General features: G+C 37.7%; 1 protein-coding gene and 1 non-coding gene across 5 annotated transcripts in view; both read right to left on the reverse strand.

Annotated features, from left to right (window-relative positions):
- LOC131236139 (disease resistance RPP13-like protein 4) overlaps positions 1-22,717 on the reverse strand; it is a 53,297-nt gene that overhangs the window by 8,994 nt on the left and 21,586 nt on the right. The gene's annotated exons all lie outside the window — the stretch shown is intronic.
- On the reverse strand, positions 7,866-7,972 carry LOC131236145 (small nucleolar RNA R71). The gene has a single exon (XR_009166580.1). It is a non-coding gene; the product is annotated as a small nucleolar RNA R71 (small nucleolar RNA).

Below are 22,717 nucleotides of genomic sequence, written 5' to 3' on the forward strand. Positions count from 1 at the left end.
TGTTGAGTGTGAGTTAGCTGCGACCCTAGAACCAATGATGTAGATTGGGCATTGTATATACACGCCATCCATATACTTTTCCATCTTATTTTAGGGCATGATCTAAAAATTGAAGCATATACAAATTTCAAATGGACCACATCACAAGAAACATTAGTTATTGATAATTAAAAATCTTTTGTCGGTGACGAAAGTTTTAGATCAAGGTGATATTTGTTATTATTATTATTATGATTTTCCTTTCATCCAAGTTTATGTGTCCTTATCATATGGTTGGTGTTGAGGGTCAAATATTGCATATTAGACCCTAGTTATTGCCTGAATTTATGAACATGGTACTGTTTAACGGCCCGATTTAATCGTGTTTGTGATGCAGGGTGTATTTACGAGCTTGGATTGAATTAGGATGCTAAAAGCATAGATTTAATGCTCATGAGTCACCAAGGCAAGGGACGGACCACATGGGACAAAGACCAACGGATTTACATGCTAGAGATCCGAGAAAATCAAGAAATTGAAGTTCAAGTGGCCTGAAAGTAGTCTAGAATACAAGATCGCAGGGTTCCCACCATCCGTTTGGCTCGAAACTCCGTATATGGTCTAAGGACCATAAATTAACCATACACGTCGAATTTTAGCCATTGGATCCATGTGAAAGTGGCTCAACAGACAGATCAGCCCATAAACCATTGATTTTGGGCCCACCTGAGATCTGGATATTCTTCAAACTGGAGCTCGATAGCTTAAATGAGATGAGAAAATGGATGGACAGATCAGATCTCTTACAAGTAGCACACTGGACCCCACCTGAGTTGGGTGTGCATAGTGCACAAGTGCACTAGCCGTGCACGCCAACGAAGAGATGGTCAAACCGTCTCTCGACCAAGACTCCTTCCTAAAAATGGAAATTCTATTTTCCTTCCAGCATTCGCACAGGGACTTGCGGACGGATCTTTGTGGGCCACCACCGTACATCAACGGTCAGATCCGGACCGTCTATGAGACTCACACGTCCCCTCTCACTCAGGCCTAGGTGGCGTAATTTCAAAATACAGTAGATATCGGATCTCAACCATCCAAACGTAAGACGGATGGCAGAACAGAAAACCATGTGGGCCACACCGAATCCGAGCAAAATAGTCCATTCCTGAATGGTTTTTCGAGGAGAACGCAATGAACGGAGTGGATTTATCCTTTGAAGCCCATCATGGACCCCACCATCGTCACAGCGTAAACAGTTTGCACAGCCCTATTTTCGTGTCTGGTGCTGGGTATTATGGGGCGTTGTGTAACCAGAATTACGATCGGATCAATGATCCAAACTGTCCAAAAGCCAGAGAATGGGGTTTTCATCTTTCCTAGGAAGTCAGAATTACTAGAATGGATGATATCTTCTCTTGATCTCGAATTGAACGCAGCTGTCGGTGCATTTTTGCTGAGCTGAACAAGCATTCGTAGTCTGGTTCTACTGCGAACAGAAGTGCGAAACAAGGTCGATTCTTCCCATTCCAAACCGACCTCCATCACTCTATAAAGGGGAGGGCTGAGAGAGTTTTGTTTAGCTTAGTTTTTATTTTTTATTTTTTTATTTTGATGATAGCCTAATCATGGTAGGCTAAACTTCTTAGCCAGGGCTAAGAGGTGAAGCTTGTGGTGTGATGGGAACGATTCTATGGCTTTGATTCATGTTATGAACTGATTTGATTCTAGTTTGATTATTAAGGAATGCCTTTAGTTGTTAATGGTTTGTTGTGATTGAAATTACAATAGATCTGCGATGGCTTGAATATTTCCTTTTCCTCTTGTGATTATGAAGTCAGGAAGCTCTGTTATTAACTATTGTCTCCTAGGCATGGTTAGATGACGGCACCCTTCCTACCGTTCATACATCTCTCAGATTGAAGTAAATTGGTTTAATTCCGTTGTTTGCTTTGCCTCATGGGTATGGTTTTGTGATGGAATCCATTCTAATTTACTTCAATCTTATCTCTCTAAAATTAGATCAAAGGAAGTTCAGATTGTGCTTTAGTAATATATCTTCCAACTGGATGAAGATGAGACTCGAAGTCCAGTTGAGTTCGTGAATTAAGCGTAGATCTCCCTGATCCCTACAAGTGGATCCTCTGAATCTATAGTTTCCTTTCCCTGAATTCTTTAAGTTTTAGATAATTATTCTATCATTATTCCTCAAATTATAGTCGATTTAGATTTCATCTTAGTCTAGTTCTAGTTCTATTTAGTTTCAGATTACGTATAGGTTTCAGTCCCTTGGGATTCGACCTCGGTCTCACCGAGTTTATTACCACATCACAACCCTATACTTGGGGAGTGAACAGTTGGATGGTCAATAAACATTATGGTGGATCTTAGGAAGTTTTTAATGATGCCTTCAATGACCAATATGCTCAATTACTGTTTTTTCTTGAATATGGGTGGAATTTAGCTTGGTTCCATTTTAGTCTAAACCAACATTAAAATCAAGCCCATTTAAAACCACAATCCAAATTGGGTTGGTTCAATTTGAGAGGACCTAGACTTGACTTATTAATTAGCAACTTTTAAGCTTAGAGTTGCACCATGGTTGATGCAGGGGATGAATATGATGAGATTGATCACCGTATTCCTCAAGGATAATTACTTCGAATCCACAAAGCTTCTCTGGACTCCTCATAGAGGCTTCTCGAATCCATGAGGGAAATTTTTTTTAAAAAAATAGAAATAAATTCTAAAAAATTTGTAAATTGATTGATGATGTAAATAAACGAGTTTACAATCCTTTAAATGGAGACACTAAGCTTTGGAAGAAGTTTTGGAATCATACTATAACTAAAACTCCTAGAAATCACAACTTACTATAAATAGTAAACTTACTATTTATAGACGGTCCTGATTCCTACCAGTCATCATGGTTTTTGGCCAAAAATAGTAGGTGTCCTATTTGGCTCAACCATGTGATTCTCCTAATTATTCCAAGCACTTTTCATGTTGGACACAACTTCTAAAGCACAAAAGAGTTATAATCAAACTAAAACTTATTATAAATAGTAAAAACAAAAACAAAATGGAAATTTGACCATTGATCTGGTGGAACCTCGCAAATTCGGTAGGGGAAAATCAGCTTAGCCCGGTTGGGTGGCTAAAGTAGCTCATCCTACCCCAAAATCATATAGCACGTCGGATAACTCATTCCAGTTTGCAAGATACACCCGTTTTAAGGTCCTGATGGTCCGGATCACTTCTGCCTCTGACCGGACCTTTTCTGGTCCATCTTGGCCATGAAACTATCCGAGACCCACCCTACATCAATGGTCCAAATTTTGAACATTGGCCCACTCCGGTCCAATGACCATAGGGTGATACACTTGCACCCCTACATCTCTATTTAGGTAAGGTATAAAATATTCCAAAGTTTTGAACAGGGCCTGCCCAACCGGCCTAGCTAGTCAAATTATGGGTCGAAACCAACCCAATTCAGAACCGCTTCTGCAATTAGTCAGAGAAAGAAGCGCTCTGGGCGGACGATACTAGCCACTCAATTATCAGTCCCTTATAAGTTATAATATATAAAACGGTAGAAAGAAGTATACCGGAGAGAAGGGAGAGCTTCTCAAAAGAGGAAGATGGAAGATGAATTCTGCAATCAGTCGGAGACTTTTAGAGAGATTGGAGATGGCGAAGGCAGCATATAAAGAACTTTCTACTTTAAAAACAAAAAACAATCGTATAAAGTCCTTTTTACTTATAAAAGGAGAGAAAAAAAAAGTATATAAATCACTTTTTACTTTTAAGAGAAGAAAAAAGGTATACATAACACTATTTACTTTTGAAAATGGAAAAAATAAAAAAAATAAATAGCGGGTGGGACACCGATTGCGTGGTGTGGCACGTGTGTTGAGCTGGCAAAGTTCTGTTGGCCCACCATGGCATAACACATATCCTTGCTATCCGAGATCATTTTAAGGCGTGAGCAGAAAATTGAAACAGATATCAATTGGACCATACCACAAAAAGCAATAGAGATTAAACACCTACCATTGAAAATTACTTGGGAATAATCATAATGAGTTTTCGATGAAGCTATAATATTTGTCTTTTCCCTATATCCAGGTCTGCTTGACTTTATGAGCAGATTGGATGGCTTAATTTAAACAGTCCATTCAATGGCTTGTAGAGATTGATGGACAAGATTGTTCGTTAATGATGAGTTGAGTAATAGATGTTTAGGACCACCTGATTGCTGTAGTTTTTGTAGAGTGATGAAAGAAAAATTAGCCTAAATCTAATGGAACTAATGACTGTTGGATGGTAGAAATTAATATCAAACGACATCAGCTAAATAAGCAAGAATCACATCAATCAAACGATTCAACTATCATATCAACAGAATGGAAGATTGGAGGGTGGAAAACAACTAGAGAAAAATAGGTCCCTTGACACGTACTAAAAGAAGCTACTTAAGATTATTTATGCTTTTAAAAAACCACTTGGTCAGACAATGCAAGCCACTAAGTATATAAATTGTAAAATGGACTATTATTACAAATTATACACCCAGCTTTCAAGTGGTACAAAGCAAATAGTTGCGCCATGAGCCTCCAATACAACTAATAGTAGCAGCTGCAGGGAATGTCTACCCTACAGCTAGTTGCCGCAAGAAGAAACCTCATAACTAGTTGAATGCGGGGCCAGCATTTAACAGGTTCATTGGATTTTCCCCAGCGTTAAAATGGGAAAGCCCAAAAATCATCCTTACCAGGAAAATTTGTAGATTTATAGGCGGTTGTCCATTGTTTCCTTTGGGGTAGTGTGTGGACCACCTGATGAATGAAACGGATGATTTTAGAGGCATCTTATTTTCACAGTGTGATAACACTTTCGTGTGCTGGTTGCATTTCTTTAAATAAAGCAAGCATACACCCACGGGCAGCTAGTTGTACAGTTTTTTCATATACAGCTAGTTGCAGTTTTGGGACACAGATTGCCTACTGAGTAACTAAGCTAGCGTAAAACTCTGACGGTCCACCGTGATGTCTGTGTTATCCACGCCTTAAATCTGTTTTACCAGCTCAAGTGACCCACACCATAGGAAACAATAAGGATAATGACATCCATCGTTGATACCTTCATGGGGCCCACGGTGATGTGGATGGGATATATATACCAGCTTGAATGATTAACAGAAGCTGGAGTAGCAATAGAAGAAAAAAAGATAAATAATAATAATAATAAATCCAATTTCATAATTAAGGTCCCGTAGGTATGGATAAAACTAAATACATAAATATCTGTTTGAAAGGTCTTCTGCCCTGAGAAGTTTTCAGCGTAGGTGTTCAATGTCCTTTATTTCTTATTGGGTGGTCCACTTGACCTTGGGATATGCTTCAATTTTAGTTTGATACCTTAAAATGGTAAACATACAATAGGCCAATTGGTTTATTGTTGAGACTCAAATATTGCATAATTTTTTCCATTTATATCTTGGTTTTATGAACATAAATCATCTTAATATTCTATTTTACTCATGTATGTGTTGCAAGGTGAATTTAAGAGTTGGGATTGAAAAAGGGTGCTAAAAAGTAAGAATTTGATGCTCAAGATTTATCAAGGCAAGAGATGGATCTTAGGAGACCAAGATTGAAGAATTCACACACCAAAGATCCAAGAAAACCAAGTGAGGAATGAAGAGAATTGAAGATTTAAAGTGAAGAATCTTGAAAAAGTTTATTATGAAGCTGTAAAGTTTATTTTAGGAAACTGCGCAGCAGGAAGTCTGTTTTAAATGAACTATACAGTGAGAAGTCTATTTTGAGAAAATACGTATATTTGAGGCAGTTTCTAGGGTTTTTCAACTTTGTACAAAAATTGGAGTTCCCTACTTATAAATAGGGCCTCCTAGGGCATTCTTAAACATCATTCAAAGCATTCAAGAGCAATATTGGAGTTTTTTAAAGAGTTTTTAGTTTTATTAAAGCTTTATAAGTTGTTTTTTTTATTTTAGATCCTTTCTATTTGTATTTATTTTTTCTTTCTTTCTTGTTGCTTTTTATTTCTGCAATTTAATTATGTTTTTCTAAGTTCCTTCTAGCCCAAGCTAGAAAGGAAGCACATAGGTTTAATATTTCTTTAAGATTATGATGATTGATTGTTTTAATGATGAAAAGAATGGTGTATGCATGTTATCTATTATTTAGGTTTTGTTTTTTATCCTCTTGTGAGATCCATATGTTTCCATCATATGAGATCCACATTGATGGATAGGCTTACCCTCTATCAATCAGATTTCCTAGATAGGAGATGTTCTCAACCTGTTATATTTCTTTGATATTCATTATCCTATAGATATTGAATACTTAAAATCACTGGCGCTTGAGAATATATGTCAATGGTGCAAATCCATTATTTTCTAATCTTTTATATCATTTATTAAAATATTTAAAGTGTTTTATTTTCCGATTAGGCTGACCATAGTGCTCAGATCCATAGTGATCGGATCCTAATTGTGTTATCCAAGTCATCATGATTTTGGAACATTAACCTATGTTTGGAATTTTGAAGCTTGGGTGTTGTTTTAATTCAGTTGAATTACATCTATTGAAAACTCTCAAAATCAAATCATCAGTTTAGTTTTTATTACTTAGTTTGTTTTGCATTTGATTTTTTTCCTTCTCGCAATTCATCTCCCTGTGGGATCGACCCTGTATTCACAGGATATTACTTATGAACCTCTGCACTTGGAGGCAAGCAATCAAGTTTTTGGCGCCGTTGCCGGGGAGAGACTGAGATAGATCAGATCTGTGCAAGATAGCTAAGGTAAGTTTTCTTCTAAACCCTCCAGATTTTCTGTAAATTTTATTTTATTTTATTTTATTTTATTTTATTTTTTTCTTTCTTCTTTTCTTTTTCTTTGAAAATAAATTCAGTTGGGTCTTTCAAGCACTAACTATGACATAAGGTTGCCCTGCTTGGGATTTTATCACCCAAGTGCTATGGTTGTCCTATAGTTGCTGTTTGATCACAAAGATCATCCGCTGAATCTATTTTCCAGATTAGCATAATTTAATTTCTGCATTAGTTTTACTTTTATTTATTTATTTATTTTAATTTTTTTTTGTGGACTGAACCCTCATGGTCGGCTCTGCCACCTGGGTTGTTGATTTATTTTGCTTTGTGGACTGAACCCTCATGGTCGGCTCTGCCACCTGGGTTGTTGATTTAAGTTTTTATTTTTATTTTAAGTATCATACTTGCTATTTGAATTAGTGGTATTTGTTGTGTGGTGTGGATGGTTTATGTCCCGTTGGAGTAGGGATCAAAACAATCGACTCTCCTCTGAAGGGGGACTAGTTCCAGGCCTTGATCATTCACTTAGAAGAGGCACTCAACATCACTTGGATTCCATGGCAGACCCAGTTGATAATCCAAATCCAAATCTGTCAGATCCAACTATAAATCAAAATAATCCTCCTCTTGAGGATGAAAATGAAGTTCATAGGAATGTGTTAAACCAACCACGGACTTTACGTGAACATTTACACCCTGAGAGATCAACTTTACCATCTTGTATAGTGTTCCCTGCTCACACAGGGAACATTGATTTTAAACCAGGTGTGATTCAATTAATTCCTAAATTTCATGGCTTAGATTCTGAAAGCCCCTACTTGCACCTCAAGGACTTTGAGGAAGTAATTGCAACGTTACAAGTAAACAATGGCAATAGGGATGTACTTAAGCTTAGGTTATTCTCATTTTCTCTAAAGGATCGGACCAAAGCATGGCTCAACTCTCTAAGACCTAATACCATCACTTCATGGCAAGCCTTAAGTAAAGAGTTTTTGAAAAAGTTCTTTCCCGAGCACAAAACAAATGCACTAAAACAAGAAATCATGTCTTTCTCTCAAAAGGGGAATGAACTATTTTTTCAAGCTTGGGAGCGCTTCAAAGACATTCTAATTACTTGTTCACATCATCGTTATGAACCATGGCACGTGATTGATGCTTTCCGAAAGGGGCTCACCATGGATACCTGTCAGTTCATAGAGATGATATGTAGTGGAACCTTTCTTGACAAAGATCATAATGAGGCTTGAGATTTTTTAGATATGTTAGTAGAGAATACACAGACATGGGATGTCTCTGCTAAATCAGACCAAACTAGACCCATTCGTAGAGAGAAAGCGGGAATGTATGTCCTAAGAGAGGAAGACGACCTTAATACAAAATTCGCTGCATTGGCTAGAAAGGTTGGAGCTTTGGAAATTAGGAAGATTGATATGGTTAAAGCAAACACTTCCTTAGGTAATTTTTGTAGCATTTGTGGTGGTACAGACCATGACACAAAGGATTGTCCAATAATCTCAGTTGTACAAAATATCACACATGAGCATGATCAAGCAAATGCTATAAATAATTACCAAAGGTCAGTTATGCAACCATTGGGAAACACGTACAATCCAAATTGGCGTAATCATCATAATCTTAGTTGGAGGAATGGACCACAAATTAATGTGCCCAATGCACCTTAAATGCCTCCACAAAATAACTTCTTTGGGGCACCTAATAATGCACCATATGTGCCCTCGCCAAAGCGATCATTTGTGGAGGATGCATTGACCACATTCGTGAACTCTCAAGCTCAAATGAATCAGTCTCTAATCCAATCAAATCAGGAATTAAAGACAGCTGTGGCTAGGATTGAGACTCAACTAAATGCTAGGGAAAAAGGCACCCTTCCTTCTCAACCTGTGCCAAACCCTCGAAACACACATTTCATTGGAGACTCAAATCCAAGTGAACTACATCATGAACAAGCTAAGGCCATCATTACCTTGAGAAGTAGAAAAGAGGTCGATAACAAGATAATGCAACCGGTAGAAATACCGGAGGATGAGCCACTGTCTCAAGAAAATGATGAACCGGCTATGGTTCAAGAGCCGCAACAGCAAAAGGATAAAGAGACTAAGTCATATGAGCCTCCAGTTCCGTTCCCATCTAGACTTCGGAATCCAACTGTCCCCATGAAATATCAAGAGGTGTTGGATGTGCTCCAAAAGGTTACTGTTAATATTCCTCTACTTGATGTCATTAGACAAATTCCATCATATGCTAAATATCTCAAGGACTTGTGCACTGTAAAGAGAAAATTAAATGTGCACAAAAAGGCCTTCCTTACTGAGAAAGTGAGCGCTATCATTCAACAAAGGGTTGTACCCAAATACAAAGACCCGAGAAGTCCCACTATTCCTTGTATTATTGGGAATTTTCAAATTGAGCATGCTTTGCTAGATTTGGGTGCAAGTGTCAACTTAGTACCTTATTCGGTTTACAAACAAATGGGGTTAGGCGAGCTTAAACCAACCACGATTACACTCTAACTCGTTGACCGCTCTATTAAGGTACCAAGTGGAATTTTAGAGGACGGGCTAGTCCAAGTGAAGAAATTCTACTTCCTCATGGATTTTATTGTACTAGACACTGAACCATATGTAAATGCTAGCACTTAAATTTCCATCATTTTAGGCTGCCCATTCTTAGCAACTTCAAATGCAATCAGAAGTTGCAGGAATGGAATGATGAACTTGTCTTTTGGTAACATGACTCTAGAGCTAAATATTTTCAATCTATGTAAGCAGCCCATTGATAATAATGAGATCCATGAGTTGAATTTCATGGACTGCTTGATAGAAGAAGAGGAATTAGAACCTAGTCTGACTGAGGAATTGATTCAAGTCATTGGAGACTTGAAAAATTCTGATTTAGAAAAAGTGCTTGCTGAAATTTCTGATGATAATGAGAGCACTACCACCCAGGACATTGGTATGTACCAATGGAGACCGCGCACTCAAATCCTATCTATCGAGGACTTGCGACCTCTGCCATCACCAACCAATGATCCAATACTTGATTTAAAACCACTACCAAATGAGCTTAAGTATGTATACTTAGGTGAAAATAAAACTTATCCTGTGGTGATCTCTTCATTTTTAGAGAAGGATCAAGAGATTAAATTGTTGAAAGTTCTAAGGGACCACAAAGGAGCCTTGGGCTGGACCATTTCTGACATCAAAGGTATAAGCCCTTCCATATGCACCCATCGGATCCACCTCGATGATGACGCCAAACCAATTAGACAACCTCAAAGGCGTCTCAATCCAAACATGATGGAAGTTGTAAAAAATGAGGTGATCAAATTATTGGATGTGGGAATCATCTACCCAATATCCGATAGTGTTTGGGTGAGTCCAACTCAAGTAGTCCCAAAGAAATCTGGAATAACTATTGTGCAAAATTCTAATAATGAACTCATACCAACACATGTCACCACTGGTTGGCGTATTTGCATTGACTATAGAAAATTGAACCAAGTCATAAAGAAAAACCATTTCCCTCTACCATTTATTGATCAAGTTTTGGATAGGGTAGCAAGTCACTCTTTCTATAGTTTTCTTGATGGATATTCCAGATATAACCAAATAGAGATAGCCCTGGAAGACCAAGAGAAAACCACGCTCACTTATCCATTTGGCACGTTTGCTTTCAAACGGATGCCATTTGGATTGTGTAATGCCCCAGCAACTTTCTAATGGTGTATGTTAAGTACTTTTTCAAATATGGTTGGGAAGTTTCTTGAGGTTTTCATGAACAACTTCTCTGTATTTGAGAATAGTTTTGAGGAATGCCTCAACAATTTATCTCATCTTATCTAGGTGTGAAGAGAAGCACATTGTCTTAATTTGGGAGATGTGTTATTTCATGGTTCAAAAGGGAATTGTTTTGGGTCATGTTATCTCCAAAAATGGAATCGAGGTAGATTGCTCAAAACTGAACATTATTGCTAATCTACCTATTCCCCGAACTGTTAGAGATATTAGATCACTTCTAGGGCATGCTGGTTTCTATAGAAGATTCATTAAGGACTTTAGTACCATTACTAGACCCTTAAGTAATCATTTTCAAAAGGATGTTCCATTTAAGTGGACGGATGAGTGTGCAAGTACCTTTAATAAAATTAAATCATCTCTTACCACTGCACTTATCATACGTCCACCAGATTGGACACTTCCTTTTGAACTAATGTGCGATGCAAGTGATTATGCCATAGGGGCTGTTTTGGGCCAAAGGAAAGATAAACGGCCCTACGTTATTCACTATGCGAGTAGAACTCTAAACTCGGCCCAAGTGAACTACTCAACAACTGAAAAAGAGTTACTTGCAGTAGTTTTTGCTTTGGATAAGTTTAGGTCCTACTTGCTGGGATCCAAAGTGGTCATTTTCACGGACCACTCGGCTTTGAAATATTTGTTATCTAAGAAGGATGCAAAGCCGAGACTTTTGAGATGGATCCTCCTACTCCAAGAATTTGACTTAGAGATAAAAGATAAGAAAGGAGTAGAAAACGTAGTGGCCGATCACCTTTCTAGATTGGTGTTAGATGATTCCACTAAGGAGATACATATCCAGGACACTTTCCCTGATGAACAATTATTTGCGATCTCCAAATTGCCTTGGTATGCGGATATAGTAAACTATCTTGTAACGGGAAAAATGCCATATCATTGGAAGTCACAAGATAGAAAGCGTTTTGAAACCGAGGTTAGGAACTTCTTTTGGGATGATCTGTATTTATATAAATATGGGACTGATCAAATTTTTAGACGTTGTGTCCCAGAGGATGAAGTTCAGAGTGTTATTTCCTTTTGTCATATGGAAGCATGTGGTGGCCATTTTTCTGCTAAGAAAACCACTGCAAAAATCCTACAGTGTGGTTTTTACTGGCCCACCATGTTTAAAGACACTCATGCTTTCTGTGTTGCTTGTGATAGATGTCAAAGGTTGGGAAGAGTGTCTCGGCGTAACATGATGCCTTTATCCCCAATTTTATCATTGAAGATTTTTTATTGTTGGGGTATTGATTTTATGGGTCCATTTCCATCTTCTTTTAGTTTTCTTTATATATTGGTTGGTGTGGACTATGTTTCAAAGTGGATTGAGGCAGTTCCAAGTAGGACCAATGACAACAAAGTGGTCATACGATTCCTCAAGGAAAATATTTTTGCTAGATTTGGAACTCCAAAGGCCATCATTAGTGATGGCGGGTCTCACTTTTGCAATAGGACATTTGAGGCTTTGATGAAGAAATATGGCATCAAGCATAAAGTGAGCACCCCATACCACCCACAAACGAGTGGGCAAGCTGAGATTTCTAATCGGGAAATCAAACACATTTTAGAGAAAGCTATAAGGCCAGATAGGAAGGATTAGTCCCTCAGACTATCCGACGCTTTATGGGCTTATATGACTTCTTATAAGACCCCAATTGGAATGTCTCCATATAGATTAGTGTATGAGAAGGCTTGCCACTTGCCTGTGGAATTGGAATATAGAGCCTACTGGGTAATAAAGAAATTAAACTTTGATATGGATCAAGCAAGTGGACAAAGGAAATTAGAGTTGAATGAATTAGAGGAGCTGAGAGAGACTCCTATGAAAATTCTAAAATCTACAAAGAGATAACCAAAGCTTTTCATGACAAAAATATCCTGAGGAATAATTTTGAACCTCAGCAAAAGGTCTTATTGTATAATTCCCGTCTCCAGTTCTTTCCGGGAAAGTTAAGATCAAGATGGACAAGACTCTTCATTGTGAAGAATGTTTATACTCATGGGGTTGTTGAAATTGAGAATCCACATAATAACAATGTGTACAAGGTTAATGGTCAGAGATTGAAGCCTTATGTGGAAAACTTTCATTTGGGAGAGGAGTCCGTCCCTCTTCATAAGCCAGAACATTCAGATTGATGCTCCTAGTTTGACGGAGCATTTCTGTAGGATTTGTATCATAATCAATTTTTTTAGTGTCACATAGCAGGTGAGTTTTTCATGGTAGGTACTATCCACCCTTTCTTTTATTTTTATTGTTCTCTGTATTACATTATCATTACATTGGGGACAATGTAGATTTTAGGTTGGGGAGTGTAGATAGTCATCCATGTGAAGTTTTTTTTTTGTTTTAGTTTATTTTATTATTATTTTTATTATTTTTAGGTTTCAACTAGGTTTAAGTTTATTTTTTTTAGATTTATGGGAAAAAAAATTTCAACATTTTCAAAATAATATTTTTATAAACAAGAATGTGAACATGATATTTTGCGAATTTCAAAGGCAAAGTTAATACTTAGTCTAGGTCGATAATGATCAGAATTCTGATAACTGAAAATTATAGACTTAAGTTCAATTATTTAATCACTAGTTTAAAATGAGTTGTAATTTGATGTCCTGATTTCACAATACACCCCAGCTAACTAAGTGAGGAATATGATATGTGAACTAGAATAACAAATTTTGATTCAAACAAGGTTAAATGAACTAGTACCACTGATATATGCTTAAAAGAGATAATATTGAAGAAAAAAAAGTGATGGAAAAAGAAAATTTTATTATGGAGCATGAATGCAATGACCATAACAATCGTGTCAGTAATCTGGAGTAAGGATACCTAAGTATCCATTACTGTTACCATTACAAGTACGATACCTTAGGTTATGAAGCAAACCCGATGAGAATCTTCATCTAAGGGTGGTCTATAATAATGAGGATATGATGATAAAAAAAGAAATGTCATAAAAAAATGAGATAACTAGAGATTTTATATTCTTGGGATAATTGAAAGGAGTTAGGATAGGGAACATGTATATTTCTCAAAGTTAGACTAGTGTCACGAAGCACCTAAGGATATTGGGTTACAACTATTCTAAATTTTGATTAGGTCTCTGAACTCAAGGATGTAATGGATTAGAAAATTAAGATTCTAACTAACTTCAGACTTAGGTTAAGTATTGTTTTGTTTTGGAATCCATATAATGAATGGAGGCATAATTGTATAAATTTTATAGTGTTGAAATATTTTTCTTATTTTCAATGTTTGTGGGTAACATTTCTGGAAACCCTCACGAGACTATAACTCGTCCACTGGGGGAAACCTAGGGGTTTAAAGGCTTGTTGCATATGCTAAATGCAATCGAGATTACTTATGAAAATGGTGTAGCTAGAATTTTTTCATTTTAATTTTATTTTTAAAATTAATTTTTATTTTTATTTTTATTTTTCTTCACTCATTTTACTCGGGACTAGCAAAATGCTGGTTGAGAGATGTGTTGAGACTCAAATATTGCATAATTTTTTCCATTTATATCTTGGTTTTATGAACATAAATCATCTTAATATTCTATTTTACTCATGTATGTGTTGCAAGGTGAATTTAAGAGCTTGGATTGAAAAAGGGTGCTAAAAAATAAGAATTTGATGCTAAAAAATCACCAAAGCAAGGGATGGATCTTAGGAGACCAAGATTGAAGAATTCACATGTTAAAGATCCAAGAAAACTAAGTGTGAAATGAAGAGAATTGAAGATTTGAAGTGAAGATCCTGAAATCGTCCTGAAAAAGTGTATTCTGAGGTTGTAAAGTTTATTTTGGAAAACTACGCAGCAGGAAGTCTGTTTTAAATGAACTATGCAGCAAGAAGTCTATTTTGAAAAAATACGTATATTTGAGGCGTTTTCTAGGGTTTTTAACTTTGTACGAAAATTGGAGTTCCCTACTTATAAATAGGGCCTCCTAGGGCATTCTTAAACATCATTCAAAGCATTCAAGAGCAATATTTGGAGTTTTTTAAAGAGTTTTTAGATTTATTAAAGCTTTATAAGTTGTTTTTTTTTTTTTTAGATCCTTTCTATTTGTATTTTTTTCTTCTTTCTTTCTTGTTGCTTTTTATTTCTGCAATTTAATTATGTTTTTCTAAGTTCCCTTTAACCGAAGCTAAAAGGGAAACACATGGGTTTAATAATTCTTTAAGTTATGATGACTGATGGTTTTAATGATGAAAATAATGGTGTATGCATGTTATCTATTATTTAGGTTTTGTTTTTTATCCTCTTGTAAGATCCATATGTTTCCATCATATGAGATCCACATTGATGGATAGGCTTACCCTAGATTAATCAGATTTCCTAGATAGGAGATGTTCTCAACCTGTTATATTTCTTTGATATTCATTATCCTATAGATATTGAATACTTAAAATCACCGGCGCTTGAGAATATATGTCAATGGTGCAAATCCATTATTTTCTAATCTTTTATATCATTTATTAAAATATTTAAAGTGTTTTATTTTCTGATTAGGCTGACCATAGTGCTCAGATCCTAGTTGTGTTATCTAAGTCATCATGATTTTGGAACATTAACCTATGTGTGGAACTTTGAAGCTCGGGTGTTTTTTATTCAGTTGAATTACATCCATTTAAAAATTCTAAAATCAAATCATCAGATTAATTTTTATTACTTAGTTTGTTTTGCATTTGATTTTTTTTTCTTCTCGCAATTCATCTCCCTGTGGGATCTACCTTAAAATGGAAGCAGATTGGCTAGTGTACAACACACCACCTACCTGGCTGGTGTGTTGAGATCACCAAGTTCTGTGAGTCCCATCGTGAGGTATGTGTTATATCCAAACTGTTTATCCATATGGAAGCTTGAGCCGAAAAATAAGACACATATAAAGATCAGGTGAACCACACCACAAAAACCAGTACGGGATTGAACATCTACTATTAAGTCACTGAAGTTTTGGATCATATGATATTCGCTTTTCCTCTTCATCCAGGTCTCTGTAGCCTTATGAACAGATTGGAAATAAGGTTATTATGGGCCCTATGAATGTTTTAATGGTGAGAATCATTGTCCCTCTGCTATTTCTGGTGTGGTCCACTTGAGCTTTGGATATGACTCATTTTTAGGCTCATGCTCTAAAATAATCTCACCAAATTGATGAATGGTTTGGATATAATAAATACATCATTGTGGGACCTAGGCCCATGTAACTTTGATCTCCTTTGAACCGTTTTTGCCGCTCAAAGCTTGAGGAGCGTCAGCCCTCGTCTTTGGATCAGCCAAGTCGCTGGTCCCTGGTAAACCAGCCAATTCGATTCCCTTAAAATGAGCTGGTAAATTGGATGGATAGCGTTGATAATTAGGCATATACTCACGATGTGCCCAATAAAGTTTAGGACCAGTCTCTGTGGGCCACGATGATATATTGGTTTTATTTACACTTTCAATCCATTTTTCCATATCATTACTGGATACTAACCCAAAAAATTAAAAGGCATATCCAAGGCTCTAGTGGACCACAACATAGGAAGTAGCAGTGATAATGATGTCCACCCTTGAAACCATCCTAGGGACCATCACAATGGTTAGTCTTCATTCAACCTGTTCATAAGGTCTCATAGACCAGGATGAAGGGAAAAGACAAATATCAATTTGATCCAAAACTTCAATGTCCTTCAAAATGTTTCCAATGGTAGGCGTTTGATCTCCACTATGTGGTCCACTTAACACTTGAATCTAACTCATTTTTAATGAGGATTGTGTGTACAATCCATGTCCCTAACTAGGAACGAACATCCACATTGTTCATTCATTTTGACATGCCATTCCTGATCATCTGCTTTCCACATGTAGGAAAATCTTGCTTTCCTGCATCATGATTGGAACATATCATCACTAACATTGTCGGTATTGTTGCATTAAATGCAATGTGTGATGATGTGGTCCAATTAGATTACAACAAGCAGTGTTTTCCTTCTTGCAACAAGCAGAGGATCCGGATTCATCATTTTAGGGTTTAGTTCCAAAACTAAGGCACATCTAAGTCTAAGGGGACCACTCCACATGAAGGCGTGACGATAATGACACCCACCATTAAAGTTTTCTTTGTAAACTATGAAGCCAAAAAGGTTTTCTGTATTTGAGACAACCCAATGAGGTTGAATATATAAAGATTACAATCATCTATATAAGGAAAACAATAAACTCAGAATCCTCTACCTATGGAAATAAACTATATAAGGTATACTAGTTATATAAGGTATGTGAGTTGTTTAACATCTCCCCTCAAACTAATGCTGGTCATCGACAAGTAATAGTTCACCAACTAGAAAAGAGTGACGTGTAAAAGTGAGGGACTTGGTGAGAATGTCGGCAATCTGATCATGGGATGTAACATGTGGAAGAGAAATGAGCCCAGATTGAAATTTCTCGCGGATAAAGTAATAGTCAACTTCAATATGCTTCGTCCGTTCATGAAAAACCGGGTTAAAGGCAATTTGAATGGCACTGAGATTATCGACATGGAGTGGAGTAGGATTCTGTAGAGGAATGCCCAAGTCTGAAAGAAGTCCACGTAACCAGATGAGCTCACTACACGCAGCGGACATCGCCCAATACTCGGCTTCTGTGCTTGATTTGGAAACAGTGGCCTGCTTCTTACACTTCCAAGAGATGAGAGAAGTGCCGAGAAAGACACAATAGCCAGTGGTAGATCTTTGTGTGAGAGCGCAACTAGAAATCGATCTAGAGTTCCATGTAGGTACCGTAGGATGTGCAACACCGCAGTCATATGAAGAGTCCGAGGAGTAGAAACAAACTGACTGACGACTTGGACAGCGTGGGCAATATCCGGGCGAGTCATAGTTAAGTAAACCAGACTCCTAACTAAACGGCGGTATAAGTTGGGCTGCACAAGGAGGTCACCATCGTCACGACCATATTGAACGTTAAGTTCTAAGGGAGTCTGAACTGTCTTCTGATCCATCAATGATGCCAAGGTGAGAAGATCCTTAGCATATTTACGCTGGCTGACCAGAATCCCACGGTTGGAACGTGAAAATTCAAGTCCAAGAAAGTATGTTAGATGGCCGAGGTCTTTAATCTTGAAGGATAATTGCAGAACTTCCTTTAAAGCCAAAATGCCAGTAGCATCGCTACCAGTCAGGAGGAGGTCGTCAATATAGTATAGAACAATGACAATTCCGTGAGCAGTGGTGCGCAAAAATAAGGATGGGTCATGACCACTTTGAGTAAAGCCAACACCCGTAACAACATCGTGAAATTGTTAGAACCATGCCTGAGGTGCCTATTTGAGGCCATACAGGGCTTTATTTAGGTGACATACCTTATCGTCAGGGATTAAAAAGCCAGGAGGAGGTTTCAAATATACGGTTTCTTGGAGGTCTCCATGTAGAAAGACATTTTTCACATCCATCTGAGCGAGTGACATTTTTCACATCTATCTGAGCGAGTGACCATGAGCAAACAAAAGATATAGCCAGAAGAGTACGAACAGTTTTCATCTTGGCCACGGGAGCGAAAGTCTCATCATAACCAATTCCGTATTCCTGTTTATATCCCTGAGTGACAAGTCAAGCCTTATATCGATCCAATGATCCATCAGACTTGAGCTTGACAGAATAAATCCATTTGCTACCAATTAGTTGTTGGTCAGCAGGTCGAGTGACAATGTCCCACGCATGATTATCATCCAATGCCGCAAGTTCTTCTATCATAGCCTTCTTCCAACAATCATGAGTAGCTACCTGAGAGTATGAAGTAGGAATAGAAACAGTATCCAGAGTAGCATTCATGACAGACATAGAGCATATCAAGCGATCAGGCGATCGATGTTCACAAGCGGAATGACGTATCGAGGTAGGTTCGGGATCTGCAACGGGTACAGTAGGTTCTGGTTCAGTAATAGGTGGTGGATCTATACGTGGTCGATGTGAGTAAACTTGCAATGGACGAGGGAGAGTACTTGAGGGAAATGAAATTTCTGGAAAGGCGGTTAGACCAGGAGAGTTTGGAATGTGCGGAGGAGGAAGAGATGAATGAAAGGCAATGTGTTCAAGAAAAACAACATGTCGTGAAACCCGAACACGACAAGAAACCGGATCATAACATCAAAAACCCTTCTGAGTTTCCCCAAATCCCAAGTACATACATTTGACCGATTTTGGAGATAGTTTGTTACGTTCACGTAAAGCCAAGTAGCAATAGTGGATCTGGATGGGAGCAACAGTAACAGATTTTCAACAGATCTTCAACAGATCTGGTCGGACGACACAGAATGGAGTACGGGGTGGCCGGACGCAATAGGGATGGGACCGGACGCAGCAGGGATGGTGGTCTGACGCAGCAGGGATGATGACCGGACGCAGGGATGGTCGGATCTGACAGGTGGTGGTGCCGGTGACGATGGGGTGGCCGGATTTGGATCAATAGGACTCTGATACCATGTAAACTGTGAAGCCAAAAAGGTTTTCTGTATTTGAGACAACCCAATGAGGTTGAATATATAGAGATTACAACCATCTATACAAGGAAAACAATAAACTTAGAATCCTCTACCTATGGAAATAAACTATACAAGGTATACTAGTTATACAATGTATGTGAGCTGTCTAACATTCTTAAGGCCCACCGTGATGCAATTTCCATCCAACCTGATTATAAGGCCGAGTAGACCTAGATGAAGGGAAAACACAAATATCAACTTGACCCAAAACTTCTAAAGCACATAAGAAGTTTTCAATGGGAAGGGTTTAATCCTCATTGGGCGGTTCACTTGAGCATTGGAATTGCTTCATTATTAGACTTTTTACTCTAAAATGATATTGCAAAATGGATGAATGGTGCGGATAAAATCCATATCTCATAATAAACCCATAAAGCCCTTGTCCGCTCATATGTTAGGACAAGCGAGGGTAGTACCTACGGTTACTGCTCCTAAGTGCTATGGGTCCCAACATGATGTATGTGTTTTATCCATGTTGTCCATCCATTTTAGTGCATGAGCCCAAAAGTGAGGTAGATCCCGATCTCAACTTGACTACACAGCAGAAACAGTAGTGATTGAATGCCCACTCTTGAGAGCCATAAAAGTTTTGGATCAAGCTCATATTGGATGGCAAATAAACATTATGTTGGATCATAAGAAGCTTTTAATGGTGGGTATTCAATCACTACTATTTTCCTTAAGTGTGGTCCACTTGAGATTTGGTTCTGCCTCATTTTTGGAATCATATCAAGCTCATATTGGATGGCAAATAAACATTATGTTGGATCTGGTGGAGCCCACATAGCATTGACTAATAGACGTGTATCTGGAAGGGTCACTGACTAATAAACGTGAATCTGAAAAGGTCCAATTGCAATTAGCCTCCGAAAGAAGCGGATCGGAGTTAATAGAGTCATACGATACTGATCGGAGATTAGAAATGACACGGATTGGGTACATGGGCATTCAATCCTATGTGACTTTATAAATACATTGGATGGCAAATTAACATCACGGTGGGCCCTAGGAAGGTTTGAACAGTGGGCTTCATTATCACTGTTGCTTCCTATGGTGTGGTCCACCTTTTGCTCATTTTTTGGCTTATACCTCAAAATGATATGGCCAAACGGATGAACTGTGTGTATAAACCCATACATCATAGTGGGCCCCTCGGAGCCCTAGCCTATGCCAAGCTCAGGACAAGCAGGGGTAACACCCAGTCCACATCCGATTGAAATAGTCACAACAAGATATAAAGGGCAGAGTTTTGATGTAGGGAAGGACGTGATGATGTTGATTGCCGATATTCTTCAAATCCATGAGGAAAGAAAATAGAAATAATTTCTAATAATTTAAAATAAATTGATTGATGATCAAACAAAAAACGAAATTACAATCCTTTAAATAGTGAACTCAAACCTAGAAGTTTTAGAATCAAACTCCTTAAAAATGTGACTTACTATAAATAGTAAACTTATTATTTATACGCAATCATGATTCCTTTTAGATTTCATGATTTTCGGCCAAAAATAGTAAGTATTCAATTCGTCCTAACTATGTTATTCTCCTAATTTTTCTAAGCCCTTTTCATGTTGGGCACCACTCCTAAAACTCAAAGGATCAAAAATTATGATCGAATTAAAACTTACTATTTATAGTAAAAATGAGAATAAAAAATGACTTTTGACCGTCAATTTGAAGGAACATATCAAATCTAGCGGGGGCAACCCGATGTAGCTGGGTTGGTTGGGTAAAGTAGCTTTCCTTATGTTAGGGTTTCGTCGCCTCCCAAGTTATAAAAGGAGCACATGATGAAGAGCTCTAGGCTCACGCCAATAAGTCTACACAATATTGCAACAGTACTGCTTTTATTTCTTATATTGTCTTTATCTTAGCTTAGTTTTTGTCTCTTTACTTCTGTCCAACTGTGCTACAGAATATCTGAAGTTTAAGTTAGCTTTGATCTTTATTGGCTAGTAACGTTGAAGAATGTCTGAAGTTTAGGTTAACTTAGATCTCTATTGGCTAGTGCTATCGTTGTAGTATGCCTAGTATAATATAAATATTCGTAGCATTACGTTATCAGATACTAATCAATCGAGTTGGTACTTAGAAGATCAAACACTCTTATCACATCATACTAACTATTTGTCTTGATTGTTTATCCACACAAGTGGTTTAAGTATTTATCTCCCATTTTATTTATTTTCTCTAGTTTATTTATTTCCCTATCAATTATTGATAAATAAAATTGGCACTATTTTTAGTCTTTTTTACTTCAAACCTAATGATCTTATTTTTATTGACAACTACATTAGCAGCAATTACAATTGAAAGAACAAGATCTTTAGACACAAGGCAAAATGAATCCATTCAAAATGACTAACCCCCTCCCATTTTATAAATTGCTTGATCACTATTACTATTGGTGGTTGAGCGGGCAGCCGGATCCTTAAATTCAGTCTTAAACGGTTTATCTTAGTACAAAGATACTACTGTTACATCAAATTCTAGTCGAGTAGGACTCTGGCATATGCCCTTATTATCATAATCGCACACGTGTGTGGCTTCATGTTTGATTGAATTATGCAAACATGGTAGGCCCTAAAATGATTTCAACAGTCACTGTCAATGTAACCATGTCTTCTTATAGTGTAGTCCACCTGACCCTTTGATATGTATACTTTTTGGGCTCATGCCCCCAAAGTGATCGGTCAAGATGGGTGGGCAGCGTTGATAAAACACATACATCATGGTCAGCCCCTGGCAGGGCGGTCTAGCTAGGTCCCGGTGGGAGTAGATTAGGTGTAGCTGCCTCACCTAAGATGGTGTGGCCGTTACTGTGCAGCCCACCTTGATGCACGCATTCTATATCCTCATCGTCCATCCATTTTGACATATCAATTTAGGGCATGAGCCCAAAAATAAAACAAAATCCAAATTTCAGGTGAACCATACCATAGAAAACGGTGGTGATTTAACATTAAAAGCTTCTCACGGGTTACAAAAGTTTTCAATAAAGCTGATATTTATTTTATCCCTCAATTCACATTTAACATTAAAAGCTTCTTTCCTGGTGAGAAGTTTTTAATGGTCAATCACTATTGTTTCTTATGATGTGGTTCACATGAGATGTATGCCTGGTTCATTTTTGGGTTCACTCATTAAAATTAGTTAAAAAAATAGATGGACGGCATAGATCCAAAATGAGCACATCAAGGCAGGCCCACAGTCAGGGCCGCACTGTGTTGGGAGAGTGCACAGCCGACTACTGTCTCCGCCACGCTGGAGGGAGCTGCGCTACAGTACCAAATCCGCATATAAGCAAGAACGGGACTAGGTGAGTCGGTGGAGCCGGGCCATGACTACAGGGCCCACCTTGATATATGTGTGCATATCCACACCGTTGATCAGAGACCCCAATCTCAGGAAAATCACACCACAGTAAACAGTGGTAATTGAACACCACTATTAAAAACTTCTTATAGGCCACAACATTGTTGGATCAAGCTAATATTGTAGTTTCCTTTTATCTAGGTCTGTTTG

Source organism: Magnolia sinica, unplaced genomic scaffold (genome assembly GCF_029962835.1).
Source record: "Magnolia sinica isolate HGM2019 unplaced genomic scaffold, MsV1 ctg240, whole genome shotgun sequence".
NCBI lineage: Eukaryota > Viridiplantae > Streptophyta > Magnoliopsida > Magnoliales > Magnoliaceae > Magnolia > Magnolia sinica.